Source organism: Panthera leo, chromosome F3 (genome assembly GCF_018350215.1).
Source record: "Panthera leo isolate Ple1 chromosome F3, P.leo_Ple1_pat1.1, whole genome shotgun sequence".
In the NCBI taxonomy this organism is placed as follows: domain Eukaryota; kingdom Metazoa; phylum Chordata; class Mammalia; order Carnivora; family Felidae; genus Panthera; species Panthera leo.
Window position 1 is genome coordinate 24,463,577 of NC_056696.1, and position 27,381 is coordinate 24,490,957.

Below are 27,381 nucleotides of genomic sequence, written 5' to 3' on the forward strand. Positions count from 1 at the left end.
TAGCTAGCTTACTATACCCTAGAAAATCAGACCTGGTAGCCTTATCAGGGAATTCCCCAAATCCTAGTCAATCATGCCCTATTTCCGAGTTGCTTCTTCTAAAGCTCTATAATGCTCACTCTTGCCCACAATCCCTTGGAAAGAGTCTCCACTGCTTGTGAGGCACTGCACTGCCCCAATCTGTGGACTGTCTTCTCTTGAATAAAGGACATCAAACTCATTCCTAAATTGTTTTTCTTTTGTCATTTGACAAGGACAGGACATCTTCAAGTCCCAGAGGCTCCTTCATTTGAAGCACCCAGAAAACAGAGGAACAGCATGATTTCCAAGTCTTACCCAGAAACTCTGCAGGAATGTTCTTCCCAATTCTGTCAGTAGGACTAGCTCCTTCTCATCCTTCAACTGTGAGATTCTATGTCACCTCCTCAAAAATGACCTTCTCTGACCGTCACATATACAAATTGGACTCCTTCCTGACAATGTTACCTCCTTCAGTGCCCCTTCTTTTAAGTGATAACATGTACCATAGTTTATAGTCATTATGTTGATACATTTACTTGTCTGTCTCTAACAGTTGCCTCTAAAGTTTCTTTTCTTTTTTTTAAAGTTTATTTTTTAAAGAGAGAGAGTGAGCAGGGGAGGGGCAGAGAGAAAGGGAGGACAGAGGATCTGAAAGGGGGCTCGAACTCACGGACTGCAAGATCATGACCTGAGCCAAAGTCAGACACTTAACTGACTGAGCCACCCACGTGCCCCCTGCAACTAAAGTTTCTGAGGGCAGAAACCATATCTGTTTGCTCAGTGCCTGAAAAATAGTAGGAGCTTAATTAATTTTCAGTGGTTGAATGAATGAGGAGACAAAGCTGCAATTAAGATTTTCAAGATCCCTGGGTACTTTTGCTTTCATTGGCTCCTTCTTCCATAGGATATATTTCAAATTATGTTTTATAACTATGTTGGTATACATATGAACATAATCCAAGGTGGAAAATATTTTTTGTTCTGATTTGAAATAAATTAAACATTTTATGGACCCCAAAAGCACTGTGGGCCCTAGGCATTGTGCCTCCTGTTCCTAATGGATAAGTCAACCCTGTGAATAGCAAAACGTTTTTAAAGATTATTAGGTAGCAAGGCTAGACAAATAATATGGAATAAGATTATGGAAGGTCTTGTACATCTTACTTTGAATATTATGCATTTGAACATTAGAAGGTGTGATATTGTAATTTATAATAGGAAATATATATTTGGTCTTCCTCTGTGTTTCTGGCACAGATTTCCTGAAACCCTTGGAATTTCCTTAGTGATGGATGTGATAATGGTGCTTTTGTTATGCTAATGAGGTAACTTTTGGAAAGCCCTAGGTATCCAAAGGATAGAAGGGGTTGCCAGAGGAGGCGACCACAAGATTAGAAGGCTGAAAGTTTCAGTCCCATTTTGACCTCCTCCAGAGAGGGGAGAGGGACCAGAGATTGAGTTCAACTGCCAATGGCCAATGATTTAATCAGTCAGGCCTATATAATGAAGTCTCATAAAAAATGGGAAGGATGGGGTTCAGAGATAGGTTGATGAACCAGCACACTTCCAAGTGCCAGTGGCTGGCCCCAAACTCCACAAGGACAGAGGCTCCTTTGTTTGGGACCTTGCGCTTTGAATCTTTTCATCTGGCTGTTGATTGGTATCCTTTTTTAACTTTTTAATTTTTTTTACCGTTTACTCACTTCTGAGAGACAGAGACAGAACATGAGTGGGGGAGGGGCAAAGAGAGAATTCCAAGGAGGCTCCAGGCTCCAAGCTGCAGCACAGAGCTTGATGTGGGGCTCAGACTCAAGGAACATGAGATCATGACCTGAGCGGAAGTCAGACGCTTAACCAACTGAGCCACCCAGGCGCCCTTGATTGGTATCCTTTAATATCCTTTGTAGTTAAAGTGGTGAACTAGTGAGTAAACTGGTTTTGTGAGTTCTGTAAGCTGTTCCAGCAAATTAATCAAACCAAGTTGGGAGTCATGGGGACCTCTGATGTATAGCCAGTCTGTGAGAAGTTTAGATGACAACCTGGACTTGCAACTGGCATCTGAAGTGGGGGACAGTCTTGAGGGACTGCGTCCTCAACCTGTGGAATCTGACGCTATCTCTGGATGGACAGTGTCAGAAATGAGTTGAATTAGAGGACACCCAGCTGGTGTCAGAGAATTGGTGGTGTGAGTAAGAACTCCACTGCCCCCTACACACACACCCACACATACCCACACACACCAACCCACACACACACACACACACACGCACACACACACACACACACTGGAACTGAGTGCAAAGCTTTTTAGTAGGCAATAAAAATCATGAGAGATTCTGAGCTAAAGAATAATATGGTTTCAATATCCCAGCGCCACTGTAAGAAAAAGCCATAGGATGAACAAAGGAAGAAGACATTAATCAGGAAGGTTCCAGAATGTGGTCCAGACACCGGGAGGTGAAAAGGGATCTGGACTGTGGTACTGATAGTGATGGCAGTATTGGAAGAATAAAAGCAGAGCTGGGAGAACCTGTGACTGTTTCTCATAGCCCACTAGGGAGGGTACGTTCAAAGATGGCTGTGGTTCTGGGTCTAGACTGAGAGAATGGTATGATCGTGAACAGAAACAGTGTCATCCAGAGAAGAGGGACTTGGTGGGGAACATGATGGATTTGGTTTGGGACACGTTTTGGGGATGGGATGCTGGCAGAGCCACCAAATGGAACTTAACAGTCAGACAGAAATGTGGGTCTGGAACTCGGGAGCTTCAAATTTTTAAACAACCTTCAGCCAACTTCAACATTATTAAAATCATAGTATATGAATAATGAAATCAGAAGAGAGCACTTCTAACCAACCATTCAAGTACTACCTCCTCTCTGGGCTGGCTGAATTGTCCTAGTAACTAGGGACGGTTAAGGGGGTCCCTTGAGTTCCCTGCCTCTTTGTTTTTCTTAGGCAAAGACATGAAAGAAATTCCAGTGAATTCTATTATAACAGAGCAAATCCAGTGAGTTCACCCTTACTCTAAATTGACTCTCACCAAATGAGCTAACTGACCATAGATGGTTAGCATTATACTTTTAATTAGAAGAGGCTTAAAACTCCTATTTCTATAAACCTGATAGGCAAGTATGAGGCCTGCAGCATTTCAATTAGGAGCCTGCCGAGGAAAAAGTTGGTTGGGAGAAAGGCAACTTCTTCATGAGAGGCTGGGCCCTATGAACAAAGCCGGAACTATGGGAGCTTCCTGGTCCCCAGTCTCAAAGTCTGCATCCGGTGAAACAGATTCTAGGGCAAGCAATTTCACCCAACCTCTATTCCTACCTGGCATGAATTTTTAAAAAAATTTTTTAATGTTGATTTATTTTTGAGAGAGACAGAGTGTGAGTGGGGGAGGGGCAGAGAGAGGGAGACCAGAATCTGAAGCAGGCTCCAGGCTCTGAGTTGTCTGCACAGAGCCTGATGTGGGGCTTGAATCCACGAACCGGTGAGATCATGACCTGAGCTGAAGTTGGCCACTTAACCGACTGATCCACCCAGGTGTCCCTGGGCTGGCATGACTTTTTAATGTTAGAATCAAGCAGTAGGAGTAATGGCTCTCCCTCTGGATGGGATTTGAGCAATCTATCCCTTTCCTGGAAAGTTCTTCTGAGATATTAACATTTTTACATCCTACCATGAAACCGGGTGCCAGTGTCTTCTCAAGTAATCTGTGCCTCTGTCATCCTATTTGTAAAGTGGAGGAAATATTGTATATCTCAGGGGACCGTGGTGAGGGTTCATGGAGTTACTTTATGTAGCACTTTATGTCTTATGGTAATTTATGTATAGAAGACTGCCTGGTTGATAGTAAGTGGTCAATAAATGCTTTTTAACTTTTAGCACACTAGCTCTCTTCTCTTCCTCTACATTTCCCCCCTAAAAATAGAAATTGTATGTATCTGCATCAAAGTTACTTAAGAGTTTGCTTGAAGGCAGAATCCTGGCTACCACCTAAGACCAAGGAAATCCTGACCCCCTAGGAATGGATCCCAGAAATCTGCCTTTGAACAAATTTTCTAAGAGATTTTAGTCTCCCTGAAGTTTGAGACCCACTAGTCTGCTGGGTTTACAAGAAGTACAGATGAAATTTCTGCCTTGGCCTCCATGTCCTGATCAGTGACGGAACATATTCCATCATCTAGAAACCCAAGACCTGAGATGTGCTGATTGCTCAAGGCGTGGAGGCTGGGTCGGAACAAGGCCAACAAGACCGCTCTGAAGAATACCGGATTCCTGCTCCACCCCTCAGTCTTGTTCTAGAACTCGACCTCATGATCTAGATCTGGTATGATCCATTCCCAACCTGCGGCCACTGGAGGAAGCCTCCCATGCCCATCAGTTTTCCAAGAAGGAGGTCTGCTTAGAGACCCTGGTGATGCTTTGAATACATCTGTCATCACATCAGTCAAGTCATATACACAACATACATGACCCCAGCTGCCTCCTGGCTGGGTATTCTCTGATTCCCTGGCACGTCAGGGTATGAGATGATTAATTTTGAATCACAAGCTCACTGGATGTGACATTCAAATTTGACCCCACTGAGCCACCTTACCCCACAGCGGCTATTGCGTGCCTCACATTTTAAATATGAGAATCTTGCCACATCATCAGAGCAATCACAATACACATTAATAAGTCCTTCTATTTCTATAGGACTTTACGGTTGGTTATCAGAGAACTTTCACAGCCATCACCTAGCATGACCTCACATTGGGAGTTAGAAAAAAATAGGAGCCCATGCTGCTTCATTGAAAGTGGAATCACAAGGAGGCTTGAGCGACTTACTTAAATTCACCTAACAGGTGAATTTGGAGGCTAACATGGAGGTGACACCCATGCTCCGGAACCCCTGGCATGGGTTTGTCTTGTTACCGCACACTGCCTCCAGTCACTGTAGCCCCAAGGGCAGAGAGGAGGTGAAGGGCACTAGCTTTGGGGTCACACTTTGAATCCTGAGTCCATCATTCATTAGCTGTGTGACTTTGAGAAACTACCTTGCGGAGGTGAGATGAGGGCAAAATGTAAAGCACCGTGCTTGGCACACAGTGAATGCTCCATAGCTGTTTTGTGCCATTATTACTAACAGTAGGTATCACTGACAGTCAGTGATGGTGGTTCTGATCAAAAAGGCTATGATTTTGTCTTCTCCTAAGCACCCTTTTTGGGTAAGAGGACAAAATAGTTATTATATTCCATTTTTGTCTTTTTGTTTTGTTTTCTTTTAATAAAATAGAGAAACCTTTTGGGACTTATTCTCCAGTTTTCAAAAACTCTAGACTGAATCATTATTATGTGGTGTTATGTTTGACTCAGGGAATAGAACTTTTTTCCCAGAGGACAGAGTGCTATATTCTATCCCAAATCAAATGAGTTCAGCTACTCTGTTTTGTTCCGTTAACTTTTTGACTAATGTTAAAAGCAAATGTTTAAGAGATACACTGGATCAAATGAGTGGGTGAGCCATGATCAGGCAAGAAAAAGATGTTTGTTGTCTGAATTTCCCTGATAATGTGCTCGATTTGGTTTTGTTGGTCCCTGACCAATTTCTAAACAACATCTAGAAATTCTGAATGAAATATTAAAGAAAGAAATTAAAAGGTTGATACTCAGGGAACCATCTGCCTTAGATGATAGAATTATCACTTTGAGTGAATTACATTCAGAGAGATTTTAGGTCTCTTCTCACAATCACTTCCTGCTAACAAGTCAAGTCATTGCCATACCTTGCATTTTATTCCACATACAGCGTTCCCCAGGAACTTAACAGTCCCTTGGGGGAGATTGCAAAGTGAGAGAGGTGAATGAACTACCTGTCAGGCTAACGGCCATGGAGGTTCTGAGTGTAGAGCAAACCCCCAACACAGGTGCCATCCTAGAGGATAAAACACATTAAGGCAAGAGCTGGTACTCTCCGTCTTTCTAATGAGGATGACCCTCTTCCTGCCTGCCCCTGCCCCTCCCGTGCAACTCCCTGAGGCGGCTGGTACCCAGGGAATTTGCTCACATCCAGACAAATAAAGCATGAGAAAACAAGACCGCGAGCATCAGAGCAGCCATCTGACATGCAGAGAAGTGACCCATGAGGGAATGTAACCCAAGAAAATAACTCAGAAGAAAACAAAAAGATTCCCAGCAGCACTATTTTTAAGGGTGGGGGTGGGGGGATCTATACAGAACTGAAAACCACACCAGTGTGTGGAAGGGCCCAAAATGTCCTGATGGAAAGCGTGATGGAACACTATACAGCCATTACGCATAACAAGTTTATGGACTACAAACATGTAGAAATGTTTATGTAGAATAGTACAGAGTGGAAAGCCACAACTAACAATGTCAAAATTAATTTATGTGACTGCATCTAAGTGCTGAACACTGCTATAAAAAAAAAAAAATCTCCCAACCAAGAGATTAGAATCTTTATGAGTTTATCTTATCTCAAGTTAAATGGATCACACAACTATATTACCACATTTCTCTAGTGAGTTCATTTTCCCAGTCTTGTAACTGCTCTGTCCTTTCTCCACTAGGGCTCAAACTTCGCAGCTCTCTGACAACAGAATCCTAGGAGGCATCTGCTACCCTTGCTCTGCCTGCACGAATTTGGCGACACGATCCTTCTTTCCTGGGTTCCAGCCACGTGGGCCTCTCAGTCTTTGAATTTACCAAATGCTCTGCTTTCTCAAGGGCTTCCCCCATACTCTTTCTGCTGCCTTGAAGTCCCTTGCCTCAAGTCAGTCAACTCAACTGAGTCTCATATTTAGGTACCTCCACTATTAGCCTCGCTCATGGCCGTACGCACTTTTTCTTCACAGCACCTAGCACGCTTTGTAATTTTAAATGCATTTGCATAATTATTGGTTTACAGTGTCCCCCTCTCCTAAATAGACTGTAAGCTCCATGAGGAATAGTAATCTGAGCTGTTCATGATCTGATATCTACCTAGTATACACCACAGCACTGGGCCTAGATTCCTTGTCTCATAAAACTGTGCTGAATGAATGAAGAGGTGGATGAATGGATGAATGAAGTGATATGAATATAATGTAATATTCAGGAGGCTTTATTTTTTTCCACAAAAATATACCATGTGGTGTAGACTACTAAATAATACCTTGCTCTCATTTGAGTAGTGCTTTCTATTTTTCAAAGCGTTTTCCCATACAATAATAAGTTTTTTGATTCACATAAGCCTATGAGGTAGACATTATTCCAGTTCCACATTTGAGAACATAGAGGTTCTGAGAAATTAAGTAACTGCCCCAAGCTGAACTGTGTGGTACAAAGAGGTCTGGGATCCAGACCTGCTAGATTCAGGCCAAGGGTTTGGACCCTCTGCCTCTATGGCTCTGACTATGTCACTGTGTCTAATGGAAGGTACACTGGGAGCACTGAAGGTGCAGAGGCATTATCTTGATAGGTCCCTGCTGCTCAGGAATGATGGGGGGAGGTGACGGCCCTACGGTCTGGGCAGAGGATCCTGGCTTCACCAGGTGGGGCTGGAGCGGTGAGGCAATGGGCAGCGAGCCTCAGACATGGCTCTCAGCCACTCTTTCACAACGGCCTGCAGTTGTTCAGTGCCTCGTTGCTCGTGTTACTGAGGCAGCATATCCAACTACTGATTAGTGATAATTGCACCGGTGGCTCCATAGTCACTAAGCTCGGACCCCACACAACAGAATGGATTGAGTGTGGGCTAGTTCCTGGGTTGAACACCAAATGACCCGGAGAAGTCGGAGAGAGCCACCACGTATATTTCCACACCGACTGTCACTCTGGCAAAGGCATGACCCTGTTTATCGTATTGTTTGTCTTGTCTGAATATTTACAAACTATAAGCTCACAGGGCACAGATGTGGTGCCTAATCCTGAAGGCAGAAAATCCTTCCGTGTGCCATATGCTTTTAGCGCACACTTCATCATTTCAACGTTCACATCCTGTTAAAGCCCTCACTTCCGTTCAGCCTCTGTCTACAGCAGCTTTCCACAAGGAACTTGATGACAGCTGTGCCTGTCGGGAAAACCAAAGCCTCATTTTTCTGTCTTCAGAAGCATCTGAGGACTGTGATACTTGCCACCACTTAACAAGGTGGGGTTGTAAGGGCGGCTGTGTCGAGGCTGGTTATTTCTTCCCTTACAGAGAATTCCAGAATTTCATAATTCTTGCGCTGCCTCTAGGCAAATGGCAGGTGGTACTTGTTGTTGACTGCACAGGACCAAGGCTGAGAGTCATCTCAAACAACAACTAAAACAAATTAGGAGTTGAATGCTCATTGCCTCTCTTAATGCTTTTTGTATTATTAAATTACTAAATTTTTTGCATTATGCTTTTGTATTGCTAAAAGAATGACATAGTTATTATTAATAACATAATTACTTGAGAGGACCCTGTAAGATTAAAGCAACTCCAGTAATGAAAATAGCTACCATTTTTAACACCTTGTCTCTGTTACATTTTTCATTTCTCGCAATAACCCTTTGCAGTAATCAGGAAAATGCTGAGATGCTAAGATAGATGCTAAGATAGACTTACCCAGTAAGTAGTGGAGTTGGAAGTCAGGAGACTGAGTCTGTTCTCAAATGTGTTATTAAGTAGCTGTGTGGCCTTAGGTAAGTCAGTTTACCTCTCTGGGCTTCTGTTGCCTTCCTAGAGAAAGGAAGAGCGAGTTAGACTTACAGATGGTGCAGGTCCCTTCTTGCTCTGAGTGTTTCGTGCTGAATTTTATTGCTCTCTTTCATCAATGATTGATCTAGTTCTTATTTGGAGTCTTTGTTTTTGTTGTTCTTAAGCCGCATAACTTTCTCATCATCCAACTCTCGACTTGTCACGCAGAGATGGTTTCCCTGACCAATCCTGCTGAAATAGCCTGTCCATTCTCCTCCCCTCGTTATTACAAACTCTAAACACCTTAGCATGGTACATACATTTGTCACAAATTGGCCCCCATTTTCTCCTCCAGAACCCAGAAAATGATCAATAAATCTTTGTTGATTGAACTAATGAATGAATATATCCAATGTGTTACAAGTTCTTTTGATCCTGCCACAGAAAACTCTAGTTTTGTGCTGTTCAGTGTGGCTGTTCACATGTGGCTATTTACATTTAAATTAACTAAAATTAAAAGTACAGTTCCTGACTCTCACTAGCCACATTTCAAGTATTCAAGAGCCACATGTGGTTAGTGGCTGGTGTTATGGACAGTGCCGAACAGCAATTCCATCACTGTAGAAAGTTCTATTGGACAGTGCTGGTCTAAATACTGGCCCATCCTCTCTAACCCTACTGTGATAGTTCACCTGGATTCTTATGTCTCAGCCTCTCAGTTGGGCTGATCGTAGTCTCCCTCCTCGCTAGTCCATTCTCCACTCTGCCTGATTCATTGAGTTCATTTCACGAAGTAGCAGATACTTAGGAAGGACCTTCTACATGCCAAGTCTTCACAGGAGACCGAGTTGCTCACGAGACAGACCTAGTCCTGACTCATTGAACTTCCAGCCTAGAGATCCAGTGTGTGTGTGTCATTCCCATGCTTAAAAACCATTGTTGGGTCCTCTCTACCAAAGCACCTTAGAGCGTTCCCAGAGTGCTGGGCTCTGGAGGGCACGACTGAGAGACTCAACTGTATTCTCAGGAGGGGGCTAACCGAAACAACAGTTCCTGTGTGTGTGTGGAGGGTGTGCGTGTATGTGTGTGATGTGTGTGGTGTGTGTGTGGTGTGTAGTATGTGTGGGGTGTGTGTGTGTGTGTGTGTGTGTGTGTGTGTGTGTGTGGCGGGAGGGCCTGGGCCCCGTGGGGTGCACTGGTACCTTCCGGCCCCTGAGGTGCAGGGCTCCTGTTTCAGTTCGCCCTGGTCACCTCTCCCGTACCTTCTGGAGGCGGGCCTCACCCCTACCCTTACTGCTGTCTCCTCTTCTCAGCGAGCCCAGTCACACCCCAGGGCTTTCACACAGACCCTTCCCTCAGTGGGGTTTCCTCCTCGTCCTTTTCACCTGACCAATTCCCATTCGTCCTCCCAGGCCCACTTCTAACGTCCCTTTCTGTGAAGCCTTTCCCAGCCACCCAAGAGGAGTCAGGGGTTCTCCTTCCTGTGCGCCCACAGTGACCTGCTGTTAGGTCTAGTGCAGCACTTACGGTGTTTACCCTACTAGCTGTTTATATACGCCTCCCTCCAGCCGAGCCGCAGTCCTCCAGATGAAGAACTTCTTGTTCATCATGGTGGTTCTGCTGCCTGAAATAGAGGAGGCCCCTCGTAAATGACTGGGGACGGATGATTAATGAACGATGCCTGGAAGAATAAATGAGTGAATACATGTATGAAAATTGTGAAAGTGCCCGGCCTGTCTGCAGTTCCCCAGTGAGACTGCACTGGTTCTAGAACTTCTAAATGGAATAAAAAGACCATAACTGTCTACTTACTCTTATCAAAGAGAAGATGTTAATTTTCTTAACATTCTTATTTTCAACCTACTCTAAATGTCTCTTTGCCCTTTTTTTCCCCATAGGCTAGATTTTTTAAAAATTTTCTGACCCCTTGTCTCCTCAAGGATCAAATGCTTCCTTTCTAAAGGCATGTATCCCAGCATGTCCTTTCTTCTTTTTAATTATTATTTTTTAATTTTCTTAATGCTTATTTATTCTTGAGAGATAGAGACAGAGCAGGGGAGGGGCAAAGAGAGGAGGAGACACAGAATCTGAAGCAGGCTCTGGGCTCCGAGCTGTCAGCACAGAGCCTGACGTGGGACTCAAACTCAAAAACCATGAGGTCGTGACCTGAGCAGAAGTCGGACGCCCAACCCACTGAGCCACCCAGGAGCCCCCGCATGTTCTTTCTTCCGATTGGAGATTGCGCTGCCAGGCTCCTCCTCACCCGCAGGGTCAGGACTCCTGTCAAAACTGCTGTACACACAATATACAATTTCTTCAATAAACATTGTTACACCACTAGGTGAGTGTTTCAGAAACTAATCAGAAACAGGCCTAACATTTCTTAATTTTTCCAAACCCTTAAAAACATAATCAAGGGGGTGCCTGGGTGGCTCAGTCGGTTAAGTGAATGACTCTTGGTTTGGGCTCAGATCATGATCTCACCGTTCGTGAGCTCAAGCCCTGCATCTGGCTCCACAGCTGGCAGCACGGAGCCTGCTTAGGATTCTCTCTGCCTCTCCCCTACTCATGCTGTCTCCGTCTCTCTCAAAATGAATAAATAAACTTAAAAAAAAAAACAAACATTGGGGCACCTGGGTGACTCAGTCGATTAAGCGTCGGACTTTGGCTCAGGTCATGATCTTGAGGTTTGTGAGTTTGAGTCCCACCCCAGGCTCTGTGCTGACCGCTCAGAGCCTGGAGCCTGCTTTAGATTCTATGTGTCTCTCTCTGCCCCTCCCCTGCTCTCTCTTTCTCTCTTTCTCAAAAAGGAATAAACATTAAAAAAACAAACATACAAACAAACAAAACTCCACAATCAAACCCAAGAGAGTTCCACAGAGGTTCCCTTCCAGGTGCCCTGGGTGTGACCCTTGATTCACCCAACCGCTTTATTTCTTCAGAGGAAGGGAAAAGGCGTCCCCTAAAGCCCCTCAGCAAGCCAGTTCATCAAATGAAATATTGATTAACCCATTCAACTACCTCACAGACTTTCTGAGATTCAAATAGCTTTTCCTGCTATTTCAGGATATTTTAAGTAAGCGGATTAACCTCCCTCACATCTGCTTCTCCAGATGATTCTGCAGACACATCATCCTAAGAAGGGAACCTGTCTTTACCAAAAGTATACAGACCTGGCTTTCTTGCTTTCCCCAGGGGTTTGAGCTCCATGCCTTTTATTATAGACTGGGGAAGAAAAATTAGGTTGGGATGCATCTCTAATCACCATTCCTCAGCGTTTCTTCTGTTAAATTTGCTACTGTCAATTACACAAGGAAAAAATTTCATCATTAGAAAATCCTAGTTGCTAAATTCTTTTTTAGTAACTTAATCAGCAATACTCAGAGGCTAAGCTGCATCTAGCCCTTGCTGTATCCAAGATTTTGTTACAATTCCTAGACTTGTTAGATTATTTTCTGGTAAGCTCCTGTTCTGATTTTAGAAATGATTCAGTAATGTGCATAGCTGTGACCAAGTCTACATAAAAGGTGTCAGATATGCGTGCGTGCATGTGTGTGTGTGATATCCTCGGGGTTTCAGTAGATATTAAACCACAACCAGGTAAGGGAGCTTTTGTAAAAAATAAAAGCTTGCCAGAGACTCAGGACTTCCCAACTTTTGAGGTCTCTTCTTTTATGACTCCATAGTAACTGTTTGTGTGGCTCATGTGACAGCAAGCGTGAAATGATTAAATATAATCCATCCCTGGGCTGTTGCACTTTAGGTGAGTATTGAATGGCTGTGGTTGTCTTAGTCTGTTGGAATTGCTCTAACAGCATACCATAGACTGGATGGCTTATAAACAACAGAAATGTATTTTTTCACTGTTCCGGAGGCTGGGAGTCTGAGACCAGGGTGCAAGCATGGTCAGGTCCTGCTCTGGGATGCAGATTTCTCCTCATGGTGGAAAAAGCAGAGAGAGGAAGCAAGCTCTCTCATGATTTTCAAGGGTTCCATCCTTTTCAAGGGATCCTATCTCATTCTCATTGCCTCCAAAAGGCCTCATCTCCTAACACCATCACATCGAAGGGTAGGGTTTCAACATATGAATTTGTCTGTGACAGTGGTTGGCTACCCAAGAGTCTTTCCCCTCCTTCTTTACACACAAAGTCCACTTCCAGTAAAGAGACCAGTGACTCTCCCAGTTGCATTACAGGCAGCATAGGCAGTGACCCTATCCTGACCCATAGTATTAAAGGAAAACTTGCTAGAGGTGGGGTATATATTCTGGAAAAGATTTCCCTCTATTTTATTTTTTTTTGAAAAGAGAGAACTCTAATGGGATGAGCTTTCTCCCTGTCTTTCTTTGGATTTGTAGTATGAAGACAAAGAATGACAGATAAGTCAATCTGGAATCCTGACAACGTTGTTACTATATTAATTATGCCTAGAAACAGCTCCCTGTTTAAGCCAGTAGTTAGATATTCTGTTTACCATATCAGATGATTCGATGGCTTGTGGTGTTACAAAGACAGTTTATGTCTATGTCTTTGTAACATTGCAGGAAATCCATATTCAGTTGTAGTTTACTCTTCCCTTCACAAGCAAAGAGGTATTTATTCTTTTTTTTCTCATTACACGGAAGGCCAAAGAAAGAATACAAGGAGCAGGGCACCAAGACATAAAGAACATCAAGTGGTGAGTCTGGAAAATCACAGGACCATCAGCAAATAGGCTGGCAACTCAACAAAGTGAATAGCCAGTATTTTGCCATGCATTAGAACAAATCAAGTTCTCCTTCATGACTTAGAAAGGTTGTGTATAAAAGGAAGATCGGATAAGAGCATAAACAAAGACCAAAGACCCTGAAGATGGTAAGAGTCCAGAAGCAAGAAAGCAATTGCCCAGGGGAGAGAGACCACAGTGGGATGCTAACTGTAGGCGAAGAAGGGGATCAATGGAATCCAGAAAAAGAGAAACTTGAGGTCTACATCAGACCACTGCCTTCTCTCAACTAAGCTCAGTAATTACTGGGTTTCGGTAATTCTCAACTAAATTTTTACTTTTCTTGTAAAGACCCAAGGTAAAGTGCTCCTCAGCATATTGCTGTAAATAGATACCGGATATGTGTGGGTCTGCTTTGATTGTTGAAATAAAGATTCTGGTGCTCTTTCGTCAGATTTTTCTATCAAGGTGAACACCTTTTGGGGGTATTGCAATTTAGATGTTTATTAAGCACTTGTGTTAGCTGGTGGTACAATAGCTACCTCCAGAGATGATTAAACAGGCACAGCCAGGGAAGGGAAGATGGCTCCATCTGTCCACAAACGATGCCGGCAGTCCTGAGAGAGCTCCAGGCATAAGGCAATATGCCACATCCCAGTTATGGGTATCCTGTGGTGGTTTTAACAGGAACCAAGGTGCTATACTAGTCAGCTGGCCTCTAAGAATGGGACTCCTTGACCTGAGGCAACTAGAATTAAACCACTTCTCCAGAAAAGAAAAAGTGGATTCTTCGATATGGCCTACCCCCTTTCCTCACATTCATATGCCAGTTTTTTTTTTTTTTAAGAGAACCTCGAGTTCCTAACAGGAAATGGATCCAATGCTTTGTAAAAATTCATGTGAAAACAAAACAAAACAAAACAAAACAAAACAGACGGGAAAAAAAAAACCCTCAGAGCTGTGAATGAATGCGTACAAATGTCCTCATAAACTGAAGCCCATGTGAAATATGGCTGATCCAACCCATCGGGGAATAGTGAGTCTTCCCACAAGGCCCAGCTTGCTTTCGAGCTAAAGATGGAACTAGAAACTCCAATTTATATCATCTGATTCTGATCAAGGGCAGAGTCTTTTGGCCATTCTCTCAGCATTCAAAGACTGTGGTATTATTCCCCCGATAGCACACAAATGCTCCATGAGTCGCAGAGTCCCAGTGGGGATGTAAGCCTCTGGTGAAAATGGGAATTTCCATGGAAAATGTGACACAAACACTACCTTTCGGATCTCGAATGAATCAGGTTTTACACCAGAAAGACTTTTCCCATTAAAACTGTACTTTGGGGAAGTGGCTTTCAAAGGGCTTCTGGGCTTCCTGTTGGTCCTCCAGGGCTTTCCTGGGGCCCCATGAGCTGTTCTTTTCTGTTCTGTTCTGTTCAAGTTTAAAAAGGGGAACAATGCCGAACAGTGGGAAGAGTGTGGGCTGCGGAGTCCGATCTGGGTTGAAATTGGAGGCTGCTGCTTCCTCATTGTATGATATTTTACTGGACAAATTAACTGGACAAATTAACCAGTTTCTCTGAGCTCCTACCATATACAGTTGATATGAGACAATATACGTAATGTATCTAAGGCAACACAAAGGATCAGAGTGTTAAAGCAGACTCATAAAAATAGAGACCTTGACCAGCATCAAGCTTTACTAATAATTTCAATGAAGTAAACAATCACAAAGCCCAGGTAAAGCAGCCAGGGGCCCAGGACTCATGCAAATCTTCAGGCCTTTCATGCCACATCAAGATACTCTGTTACCCAGATCAACAGAAAACCTTTAAGCCATGTACGTGGCCACATCACCTATACAGAAAAGAGCCATCATCAAGTATCTTCACATTATATTCAGATAGTTGCATAACTCATGTTACCTTTTCCCAGGACCCATGCTCGTTACATCCATAGATTCCAGGTTTGCCACACATGAGCAACCCAGGCAGGACAGGTACCTCCTTCCAAAAGCATTTCATAGATAAGAACCTGCGCTAGCCATATATCATTAGTGTGTTTACATGAAGATTTGACTGTTACCTTCCTTCTTCCTTTCCCATAGGCCTCCCCCTGCTAAAGAGAGAGGAAGGATAGCAGGCTTATTGCTAAACATTTCCTGCCCAGCACCTAACCCCAGACTGGAACGTGAAAGGTAGTAGCTTTTATCATATTATTTAAAATAATAACTATAATATGGTTATGTCTCTACTTCCATTTCTGCCTGACTTTCCAGGTCCTGCATAATTCAGCCTATTTCCTGCTACCACGCATCTTAGGCTTCCCTTCCCCAGCTGGTGCAATTCTCATCTCAGCCTTTTCTCCTCTTGTTCTATTCCACTGTCCTCCCCATTTCTCAAGGACAGTCATGGGCCCCTCCCTCCTGGAAAACCTCCATGTCCACTTCTGTCCTCTGGTTTTGCCCTTTCTACCATCTATAATCCATGTTCTAACACTGAACCTGGAGCATCTTATATCACACTGTTCCTTACTTTTGCATGTGTGACAGTGTTCTTTCTCCAAATAGATTATAAATCCCATTAGGGCTGAGAACTCTGACTAACTTCATCTGAGTCACTTATCCCAGGAAGCATTCCTTGATCTACCTTCCCAGCAGACATGGTCTCCCTGGCACTGACCTCATCAGCACCCCACTTACCATATTACGATGTTATCATAACTTCTTATAATTTCTGATTTCATTGTTGCCTCTCTTTATGAGCAACAAGCTCCAGGAAGACAGGGTCATGCCTCTCTTGCTCATGCTTATATCCCTAGTGCTTTATATAATACCTGCCAAGGAGTAGATAATTAGTAAATATTTTTTAGAGAAACAGATTTTCCAGTAGTACAACTAATAGAGCAAGGAGCCTGTTAATTTAGACACTGAACACATTGAACATCTATGTTGGGTACTTGGAATGCACAGGTGAACATGATTTCCATCACCTGATCTCTGGACTGAGCAAGTTTGAGTGAACTTCTTTACTACCACTATCTGGGGTGTCCACATATGTACAAAATAGCTATGCAGATAGAATCAAAACCAGATCCCACCAGTTAAGCCCGATGAATGAGTGGGATGAAAGGAAGAAACCAAAGACATGTATTTCTGAAGGGGTACAGGTGCTTTCCTGAAGTCTTCCTGCTCCTGCTGGCCCTTCTTCCTCCCCAAATGGCCTTTAAATAAGATTCACCATTGACCCCAGTCCATTTGAAAATCCCATAGCAATCCTTAAATTCAGCTTTAATTAGTAGCTAGTAGATCTCTCTCTTGCCCCTCACTTCCCTGTTCCTTATGAGCGGTACTACATTTGTGTAGGCATATGCTAGGGCTCCTTTCTGGAAACTTATTTTTGACACAATCTGAGCAGCGTTCCAACTTGTTTATAACAGATTTTGGCCATGAGCATAACAAATTCAAAGCTACATGCTAATTTACTACAATGTTCAAAGCACATCATAATATATATTTAATTTTATCCATCTTTATATCACCCTATGTAATAAAAGATATCATACTGTCATTGCTTTTTTTAAATTTTTTAACGTTTATTCATCTTTGAGAGACAGAGCATGAATGGGGAAGGGGCAGAGAGAGAGGGAGACACAGAATCCAAAGCAGGCTCCAGGCTCTGAGCTGTCAGCACAGAGCCTGACGTGGGGCTCGAACTCATGAACTGTGAGATCATGACCTGAGCCGAAGTTGGACGCTCAACCTACTGAGCCACCCACGTGCCCCGTTGCTTTTCTTAAGATAGTGCACTTCTCATGGGTTTAAGGCAAGGTCAGTCCATTCCCCAATCTTCTGAGAAACCAGGCAAACAATGAATTTGGTGTTTATTAGTTGTATCTTATAAGTTTCTCTTAAAGAGAAACTCTGGTGGGCCAATCTCTCAACTCTTTCTGGGAAGGGGGGTTGGAATTATGGAATGGAGGCAGACAGATTCATATACAAATTTTTACCAAGCATATAAGGTGATTTCCTTTCCTCCCTCCCTCCCTTCCTCCCTCCCTCCTTTCCATCCTTCTTCCCTTCCTTCCTTCCTTCCTTCCTTTCTTCCACCCTTCCTTCCTTTGCTAAATTACTATTTAGTGCAGCTCGAGATGAGAAAGATTCTTCCGTTCAGGCTTTCACTTACTGAGGCTACCTTCCTGGTGTTCAACCTAAACTTGTCTGCAATATACACTGACATCACCAGCTGCCTTCATCCATACATCAGAATGACTGATTCTCTCGAAAACAACCTGCATATTGCTTCTTTTTCCTCATTTCATCTTTCTTCCCACTAATGCTCCTCTCTTTTTCTTCCCTCATGGAAGGTCACTGCCAAATCCTTTGGTACTCTCTTCAAAGACTTTCTCCATGCTCTGTCCTCCTCTGTGGTCATGTGTTAGGAATGAATTCTCTGCTCTCCCATTAAACAGGAGCTCTTTGAAGGCAGGATCTGTGTCTCATTTGCCTTAGCATCCCCACTGCCTTTAAAAGGGCCTGGAACCTGGTGAGTGTTGAGTAAATGTTTGGGTTTAATGAATATGTTGAATCAACATTGAATCAAAGAATACTTAGTGTCTGGGAGATACAAAAAGAAGTGAGTTTAATGAACCATATTTTAGCACTTCATTCATCTGCAAGAGAGGAATAAATGGCAAGAAATCCTATAGGCCACAACATCATACCCTGTGAAGCCAGGTTGATGGAGAGGCAGTAACAGCAAAGGACAATAGAAGTTTCAACTGTGCCTTATGTCGTCTCTGAGGACAATTGGACAACATTGATTTAAAGAAAAACTTAAGGGGAAAAAAAACAGACAAAAGAATCCTTTCAACTGCTTTCAATTAAGCCAAGGCAACCCCCTTCCCATTTATGAGAAGTCACATTTTTTTCCTTCTTTCTACACCATTTAGAACTCTGACCAATGAGCCCAGATGGTTCTGTTTTCCCAAATGGATTTATGGATTTTAGTACCATATCCAACGCATGAATTTGGATTGAAAATACAAACAAAAAGAACTGTAGTTGCTTGAGAGGCCTCTTCTCCCCCCTCCCCCACCTGCTCACAGGAGGTCCGTAGCCCAGAAGTCCACGTGGAGGGGCCAACAGAGGTGTCCTGAGGAATGTAAACAACATTAAGAAACCAGAACCTCAGAGTTTTAGTGAAAGAATAGAGTTTTGGGAGGTCCCTCACCCTGATGTGCCCATGAGTCACAGCTAGCTGTACTTCTAAAAGGCCATTATTAGTTAAGGCCTGCTTGAAGTAAAATCTGTCTTATACTGTAAACTCAACGCTGCAATTCCTAAAACAGACCAGCCTGGCCTGCTTCCAGACTGCACAGCCTAAACTACAGAGAGAGTGAAGCAAACACAATTATTTTATTAGCGCCCCTCTGTGCACGGTCCTGGCCTCAGGCACCGGGCCATCTCAGACATTCCCTTAGCTCATCCTCGGGACACAGACGTTTGCCTGATGTATAAGTTGTTGGCATGAGCACGTAAAATTCCTCAGAGGAAAGATGCAGGCGTATTATTTGACACAAATCATTATGCCTTATACGCAGAAATAGGATTGGAAAACTTCAGTGAGTGTGGTTTGCCTTCTTTCTGATGTCCTCAATTTCTCGTCAGGAGCTTAAAGGGGATTTTCAAACTGTTTGGTATCAGCATTTCCAGATTCTCTTTCTCTTCTAGAAAGGTATTCTTATTGGATGCAATAAGTAATGACAACAGCTGCACTTAATGAATCCCCACCTTGTGTCAGGCTCTGTAGCAAAGCCCTTTAGATGAGTTACCTCCATATCAGTCTGTTAGGGTTTCCATAACAAAAGCCACAGCCTGGGTGGCTTAAGCAACAGAAATCAATTTTCTGACAGTTTTGGCAGCTAGAAGTCTAAGACCAAGGTGCTAGAAAATCTGGTTTATTTTGAGGCCTCTCTTCCTGGCTTGCAGACGTCCACCTTCTCACTGGGTCCCCACAGGGCTTTTCCTCTGTGCACCCAAGGAGACAGAAAGAGATCTCTAGAGTCTCTTCCTCTTTTTATAAAGGCACAGGTCCTATTGGGTTAAGGCCTAACCCTACGACCTCATTTTAACTTGATTACCTCCTTATAGGCCCTGACTTCAAATAGTCAAAAATAGGGTTAGAGTTTCACCATACAAATTTGCTGGGGGGGTGGGGGGGGGCACAATTCTGTTCATAACAACCCCACTGAGTCCACACTACGAGCTCAGGAAGTCAGGGGCATTCTCTCATTTTTATTGTCTAGTAAACTGAAGGTTAAGTAATTTGTCCAAGGTCTCACTGCCAATAAATAAGTTGTTGGTGGTGGTGTTGCTCTTTTTACAGAAGGTGAAATGTTGATATGGAAAGCTCATTGGTATGAATGCAGGGTTGCTTATAGAAACATCTGAAAGGAACAAGCAGGTGAAACGAGAGCAGGGAAGTGAATTCGTGACAGGTCTATTCAGTGAGGTAAGTCACTGTGCTGAGCTCTGGGGACACAGACAAGAAGACACAGTCACTGTCTTCCTGGAGCTCACTGTCACAGCAGCAGTGATGGGAGTCTTCCTTCCCAGGCCCTGATCTGGGTAAAACTGGGGAACAAGAAAATGTCCCTTTGGGCCCCTTCCTTGTCTGAGAGACCCTTCTGGTCCCCCTTCGGTCCCACTGTCCTTAGAGGCTCCCCTTTGTGTCCATCTGTGACCTGGTAGCTAGCACCACAGATTACGTAAGGTCTTCAATGGTGGTGACTCGTTTCTTAATGTTCTTCCTTTACTCCCACCCCTATCCAGAACTTTTTTTTTTTTAGTATTTCTTCCATTAAAACCTCTTTGCTCCAAGTCCCATTCTCTAGAGGCAGGTCTCTTAGCTAGGAAAGGAAAGGTCATAGCTCATTTGTTAATTCTCCTGGGTAGTGTGCCGACATTTTATTGGTGGCCTCTAGAGAACTAGGAACTTGTGACACAAATTTCAGGCACCATGGCAGGCAGCACAGTGGGAATTTTTGTGAGGGTAGGTAGGTCTGTCTGTGGATATCAAACTCACAGTGAGTGAGACATCATCCACCCTGGGCTTTTCACAAATAAAGCTATTCCTGCTACTGCACAGAACTGTGCTAAAGGGTGTGTCACAGACCCTGTCAATGCTTCACTCACATCGCTTAGACCTCACATTTCAGAATGAGGAAGGCCACGCTGTTTCTGGTTGCCTGCCAAGGACATCCCTGGGAGTCGCCCTCAATCAAGGACTCTCCAGAGATGGAGTATAAATACCTCAGTTCTCTCATCCCCTGGGTGGGATCATTCTGAGACATGTGTTTTACTCCGTGACTCACATTTCCCTGTGGAGTTTCAGTCGCTCACTGTGAGAAATAGCATAATAACATACCTACTACTGGCTGCCTTCCCTTCTCTGGATCACTTCTCCACTGCCGAATGGCAAATGATGTTTCCTGTGTTTCACAAATCAGCTGTTAGCACTGAAGTCCTTTTCTTACTGTCAGCTTCTGGAGAGACCCAAGTTGACACAGGAGTGCAGCTGGCCAGCGTGTGCAGGGCTGGCTCTCTCATGACGCCGTGCGGTTGGCAGCTCTCTACTCCTCCCTCCTCTGTATGGCTGTGGAAAGGGGGCGGAGAGCCCACAAGAGCGCTGGTCTGCCCGTGGAGGTGTCTGGAGAGGGCAGACCCGGTTTATGGTGTTTCCTTAACCATAGACCCTAATTCTCTGAGTGGGATCTTAACTAGGGTTGGCTCTGTGGGGGCATGTACAGGGCCCTGGGAATTGATCTGTTTCAAGAGAATGCCTGGGGTTTGGAGTCAGAAAGGCCTTGTTTGGATTCCAGCTCTACCACATATGAGCCATGCAGCTAAACTTCTCTGTATCTTAGTTTCCTCATCTATAAAATGGGATAATAATTACTCTCTCAAAGGATTGTTCCAAGGATGACAGTAATAGCTAATCAGGCTCCAAGGGGCTTACATGAAGTTAATGTAACTCAAAATAATCTTAGGAGGGTATATCACAGTTCTCTTATCCAAAACCCTTGGAACCAGATGAGTTTTGGAATTCAGAATTCAGATGTCATAAAGATAACAGGATGCACGTAACATATATGGCAGAAGCCCCATCAGGGTCTAAGGGAGTCCTCTAGACTCAATCACAATATTTCTGCACCAAAAATAGGAAGATCTATACTGTGTGGTAATGCACATGAAAGTATCATTTTAGAATTGCAGATAAAGGATTATGTCCCAGAGAAATTAAGCCACTTGCTCAACTAGGATTCGAGCCCCAAAGACTAGTGCCAGAGTCCCTGCTCTAACCACTATACGGCACTGCCTCCAGTAATGAAACCCTCTCATCAGAATGAAGGGAACAAGAGACTTGTATCTGATTCATAAGGTAGGTGAGAGCTGCTTTTTATTAATATCATAAATAAATTTATATAGATTATTTCTCCTAGAAACAAAATTAAAGATATGGTCTCATTTGAAACATTAATGCTATAAAATATCAGGCAACAAAACATAATAGCTACCATTTCTTGAAAATCTACTGAATAATTTACATATATCCATCTCATTTAACCCCCATAAGAACTCTAGAGATAGGTTTCATTAGGATCACCAATTTTATAGATGGGGTTGACTAGCTTACCCAAGGTCCCACTGAAATAAGTGGCCAGGCAAGAGATCCAGTCTGGGACTGTTGATGCCTGTGCCCCTTCCATACATTGCCCCAATGGGCAGGTATGTGCTGCTGACCATCATTGTGTGGTTTGCCTAAGGTCACAGGAGAGCCAGCGTCCAGAGCATTGACCACTCTGGACTTCCTACCTTGGAAGATCTTGGAGTGATTGACTTCTGGGGTGGAAAGTGCCACAGCTCAATATAATTTCTTTTTGCTGCCCACTCTTGCCACTCGGAGAAAAGAACAGTACCTACTGTTCCCTAGAAAATGCAAGGGAATTGATTGGAAAGAATTTTATCTTATTCCAATCCTGTCCATAGTGTTGTACCATTCTATATTTAGATAAATGCCTTGCAGAGCCAAAGAGACAATAAAAACAAGCTAACAAGGTACTAGACTCATGCCGGGAAACAATAAGAAGCTGCAAATTCTCTTTTCCCAGAGAATGACTATTAGAAAACAAGAGACAATAAAAACAAGCAATCTGTGTGCTTTAAAGTCTGGGGCATCTCATACCCTTGGGGCAGTTGAAAAAGGATGAGGCAAACAGGGTCCTCTTCTGCCTTTACGGAAATGAGACTTGAAGAGGGGGAACCTTTTCAAGTTTTAGTCCAAATGACTTGTAAAGTCAGGAAAGAACATCAGTGGAGAAGTCATGGGCTTGCTGGAGGCATCGCCTCAATGCTACTACCCCACAGACCAAATTTGAACCCTCACATTTCAAAAAGATGAAAATGAGTTGGAAAGATAACTGAGGTTCATTTCATTCATGGGTCTGAAGGTTTGATATGTTACCGAGGTCCAAGCTCCTCATTCCCCATGAGAACCCTACTCTGGGCTCTTCTAGAAGGTTGTAATTCTTCCATTATTTAAAGCAGCATGTTGTGATAATTAACTGTCTCCCACCACAGTTACTTGTACATGTCTTTTTTTAAAATTTTTTAGTAAATTATAAACTCTTTCAGGGTAGAGAACAATCCCTAGTTATTTTATAGCCTTTCTGGAGGCTAACATGGCATCTACTAAACTGCGATTTTTAAGTGGACCTCTGTTGCTCAGAGCCTTTTTCAGGCATATCTTTGACTAGTTGGGGTCAATAAGTATTTTCTTTTCCAGTCCCAGAAAAGCATCACATTTTTGGACTGTATCTAATCCCTTTTCATTTCATTCTCAAACACACCAAATCTTGCCTGAGCATATTTATCTCACTAAACACAGTAAGTGACAACCAGGATCTGGAGACAAAAAGCTTGTCTGGCACCTGGCCTACCTTATAAATTATCACCAGCAACAGATTTACCAAATTCTTTCCCCTCTCTTCCATGGGTCTCCATCTTCCCAGCCTTCCATATCAGTGTCTGAGCCACCCACCATCTAACTACAGTCAACACAATGTATTTTAGGTTTCTCTGCCATTAACCCCTCACCTCAAAGTGCCAATTTCTAAATTCACTGGAGTAATTAACACTAGCTTGATATAATAAATAAACCCTAGGATGTCAGGGACCTAACCTAACATAATGCTAACATAAAATAAGCTTGTTCCTTGCAAAGTAGGTGTTGCTGGTGACAGAGATGGAGAAGGTACATACCCTCTCCTAAAATTCTCACTCCAGGAGTGACACACAGCAGTCATATTCTATTGTTTCCATGTCACATGTCCACACCTACATGCAAGAACAGCCTTATAGGTGTTATTGCCACCAGAGTCTAATAATCATCATAGCTAGAATATATTACGCATCTTCATTTTGCAAATTATATACTTTAATTATCTCATCTAATATGCACAATGCTAAAAAGTAGGAATTATCATCATTATTTTAGAGATAAAAATACATAAATATATCACTAAGCCTTAGTGCCTATACACACACATACACACACACACACACACACACACACACACACACACAATACTGGGGCTCAAAGGGGATAAATAACTTGTTCAAAGTCACATAGCAAGTGGCAGGTCAAGATGTGAACCCAGACTTGTAGGACACTCAAGCCCTTTTCCCTTCTTTTGTATCATGTAGCAAGAAATACATAGATCTGCTTTGAGACTGGTCACTGGAAAGGATTAGGGACAATGACTCAAGCTGGACCTTGAAAAGTAAGCATTTGGCCAGCCAGAGAGTGTGGCAGACTGATGGAAGCCATAATATGTGCAAAGGTACTGAGGCCTGAATGAGCGTGGTAGGTCTATGGAAGACTTATCTTAGAAATAATTATGATGTTTAGATGGTATTTACCCAAGTTCCTAGAAATACCCAAATCATGTCCTCAACCTTAGCTACCCCTCTTCAAAATTCCACTGAGGGAGCTATCTACCTATAGAACAATTGTAAAGAAAAGCAAAGTAAGTCCTGTTCACAGCTGAAGTTGGCCTCCTACACCATTTGTCCACACACCTATTGATGCAGAGCCTTTGTAGGTTGGGCTAGGGCAAGCACCTGAGTAAGCCTGAATGCTCAGAGCAGGAACACCTTTTCTCCCCATAAGTCCAAACCCAACTTCAGGATTTCACCACATCTCATCTGCCATCAATGGAGATAGAAAACCAAACAGGTAAAAATGCTTGATGATGCAAGATGAGACCCACAGGTTAGCTAGACATGTCCCAAGCAGAAAGGCCCTGGCTTTCTCCCCATTTATGCCATTTGGAAGCAGAAAGGAGAGCTAGATCTAATAACTGCTTCTTTAGCACAGGTGAGAAAGGTACCGGAGAGCAGCAGAGAGAGCTATACCTTTGTACATGACCTTTTTGTCTAAATCAACTGTACTGAGGTATAATTCACATAGAACAATATATACTTACTTTAAGTGTAAGTTTGAGGAGTTTTGAAACATATAACCACACATGTAACCTCCACTATCAAGATACAGATAATTTCTATCACCCAACCCCACCAAAAATTCCTTCATGCTTTTTTTTTATTCCATGGCCCCCACCCCAAGCCCCAAGCAATCACAGATATATTTTCTGTTACCATAGATTAGATTTGCCTGGGTTTAAGGGTTTCATATAAATTGAGTCACATAGGGGGTGCCTGGATGGCTCAGTCGATTGATCAACCCTCGATTTTGGTTCAAATCACGATCTCATGGTTGTGAAATTGAGCCCGGCATTGGGCTCCATGCCCTCTCTCCCTCTCTTTCTGCCCCTTCCCCACTCTCCTCTCTAAATAAATAAATAAGTAAACAAACAAACAAAAACAAACATTAAAAAAATGTTTTTAATTGAATCATATAGTATGAACTCTTTGGGCTCTGACTTCTGTTCAACAGAATGTTTCATGAGTCATTCATCTTGTTGTGTGTATCATAATTTTTGTTCCTTCTTATTCCTGAGTAGTATTCCATTGTATGGATACACTACAGTTCATCTATCCATTCACCTACTGATAGACATTCAAGTTGTTTCCAGGTTTTGGCTATTATGAATAAAACTGCTATGAGCACTTGTGTATAAGTCTTTGTGTGGACATTGTGCACGAACTTTTAATGAATAGCCCATGATCTTTTAATGGACTTACTGGGAAACATGGTCCAGTGTCCCAGAATGTCACTGATCTATAGCAACTCTGTCCATAGGTAGGAAAGAGGGAGGAGGGATAAGAAGCATGATGAAAGAGCATCCCCTCTCTTCTACAAACTTAAAGCACATAGCTCGATAACATCCATGGGTAATGCATAGTACATCCATTTTATCTTACATATTTCTCTCCCATTTTCCCTCACTTGTTTTCTTCTTGTACTTTCTATTTCATTTCATTCTTCCTTCAATTTTTAAAAATAAATGTTTAGTTTTGAGCCCTGGAAAACGTAACATTTTCTCATCACAAGACCTACTACCCTCATAAATGACTTTGATGTTTCATTTTGTTATTAAATATGGATCTACTTTAAATAATCTTCAGTTTATTGGAAGAGTCATCACCAAAACATGGCCAATTGCGTCTTTAGCTACTCCTCTCCTACCCCAATTGTGAGGCCTGAATCTGCCAGGGGAATATGTCATTTTCCATACAGTCTGCTGTTTTAGGTCCTAAAAGAGTGAAAGGTCTTAGCACCTCCCGTAGCTCTGTCCACCTTCCAAATACGAAATAAATCAACAAATAGGGTCTGACCCATTATAGAAGGGGAATAGAAACAAATGAGCAAGCAAAGCAAACAGAAACAACCCATATGAACAATGGTGGTTACAGTAGGAAACATAAGTAGAAAAATACAAACAAGCATGATATATAATGGCATAAATAGACCGATGTCAAAAACTGGTGGATTGTGGGCCGATTAGAGCCTACAGACATATTTTGTTTGGTTTGCAATGCTTAAATACAATTCATCCAATATTTAAAAGTCTGAAAAGTTCACCAAAAAAATCTGCATGCACAAAAAATCAAAATATCTGGCAACTAGGCTCCTGCTGCCGCTTCACGAAAATCTCCGGGAGCTGAGCCTCAGCTGCTCCCGTTGGCCGAGCACACTGTGCGCTCTCTGCATTCACTTCACTCCTACAGGTGCCCCGCTTGGCCCCTGTAGGCATTTCAGTCTGCAACCCTTGAGTTAAGGCACCATCTCTAGTCACGAAGAGGAAGAGGTTACGAGTCACACTTCACTCACAGGACAGGTACTATCAGAGGTGGAGACAACATATGAGGTAAACGACCACATTCCAGGACAGGAATTCTTAACTTCTGATGCCTTATCCAGACACTTTCGCTTCCTCCATTCCTCCTCAATGACACAACACAATGTTTAGGCCCAGGGGCTCCTGCCTCCCTCTAAGATGACCACTCGGCGTGGCTCCCATAGCATCTCTCCTGCTCCCCAGCAACCGGGTCACTGGGCTAGGAAAGCAGGACCCCCAGCCTGGTGCCCACTGCTCAGAGGCCTATACATGAGGTGGCTCTGCTCCTTCCTCTCAGCTAAGTCTGCCTCCACGACAAGAAACTGAGAGCCTGGAACTTCCCAAACTGCTCTGTAATTTCATAGTAATTTCACATAGAAGGTTCTAATAAGTTCTGTAATGATTCTACTTGAAGCTGGGTTTTGTTTTCTTTTTTTTCTGCTAAGCTCCAGATTTATCCATCCAGTTGTCTGTGAGATATCTCTACCTCTCGCCTGCACAATTATTTCAATCAAAACTTTTCCAAATCTACATTTGTAATCTTCCTTTGCCACCTTCCCAGGACAAACTATGTTGTGTCCTGTGTTTCCTTTTTATATCCTGTCAACCACTCAAACCTTGGAATCATTCTAGGCTTCTCTCTCTTC

At 43.1% G+C, this 27,381-nt stretch overlaps 1 protein-coding gene across 8 annotated transcripts in view; it reads right to left on the reverse strand.

Annotated features, from left to right (window-relative positions):
• Positions 1 to 27,381, reverse strand: part of TSEN15 (tRNA splicing endonuclease subunit 15) — a 136,258-nt gene that overhangs the window by 67,352 nt on the left and 41,525 nt on the right. For all 8 annotated transcript variants that reach the window (XR_006198747.1, XR_006198744.1, XR_006198746.1 and 5 more), the window contains exons 4-5: positions 10,199 to 10,295; positions 8,600 to 8,713 (exon numbers count right to left, since the gene is read on the reverse strand). The gene's annotated coding sequence lies outside the window, so the exon portion shown is untranslated. The remainder of the gene's footprint in view (positions 1 to 8,599; positions 8,714 to 10,198; positions 10,296 to 27,381) is intronic.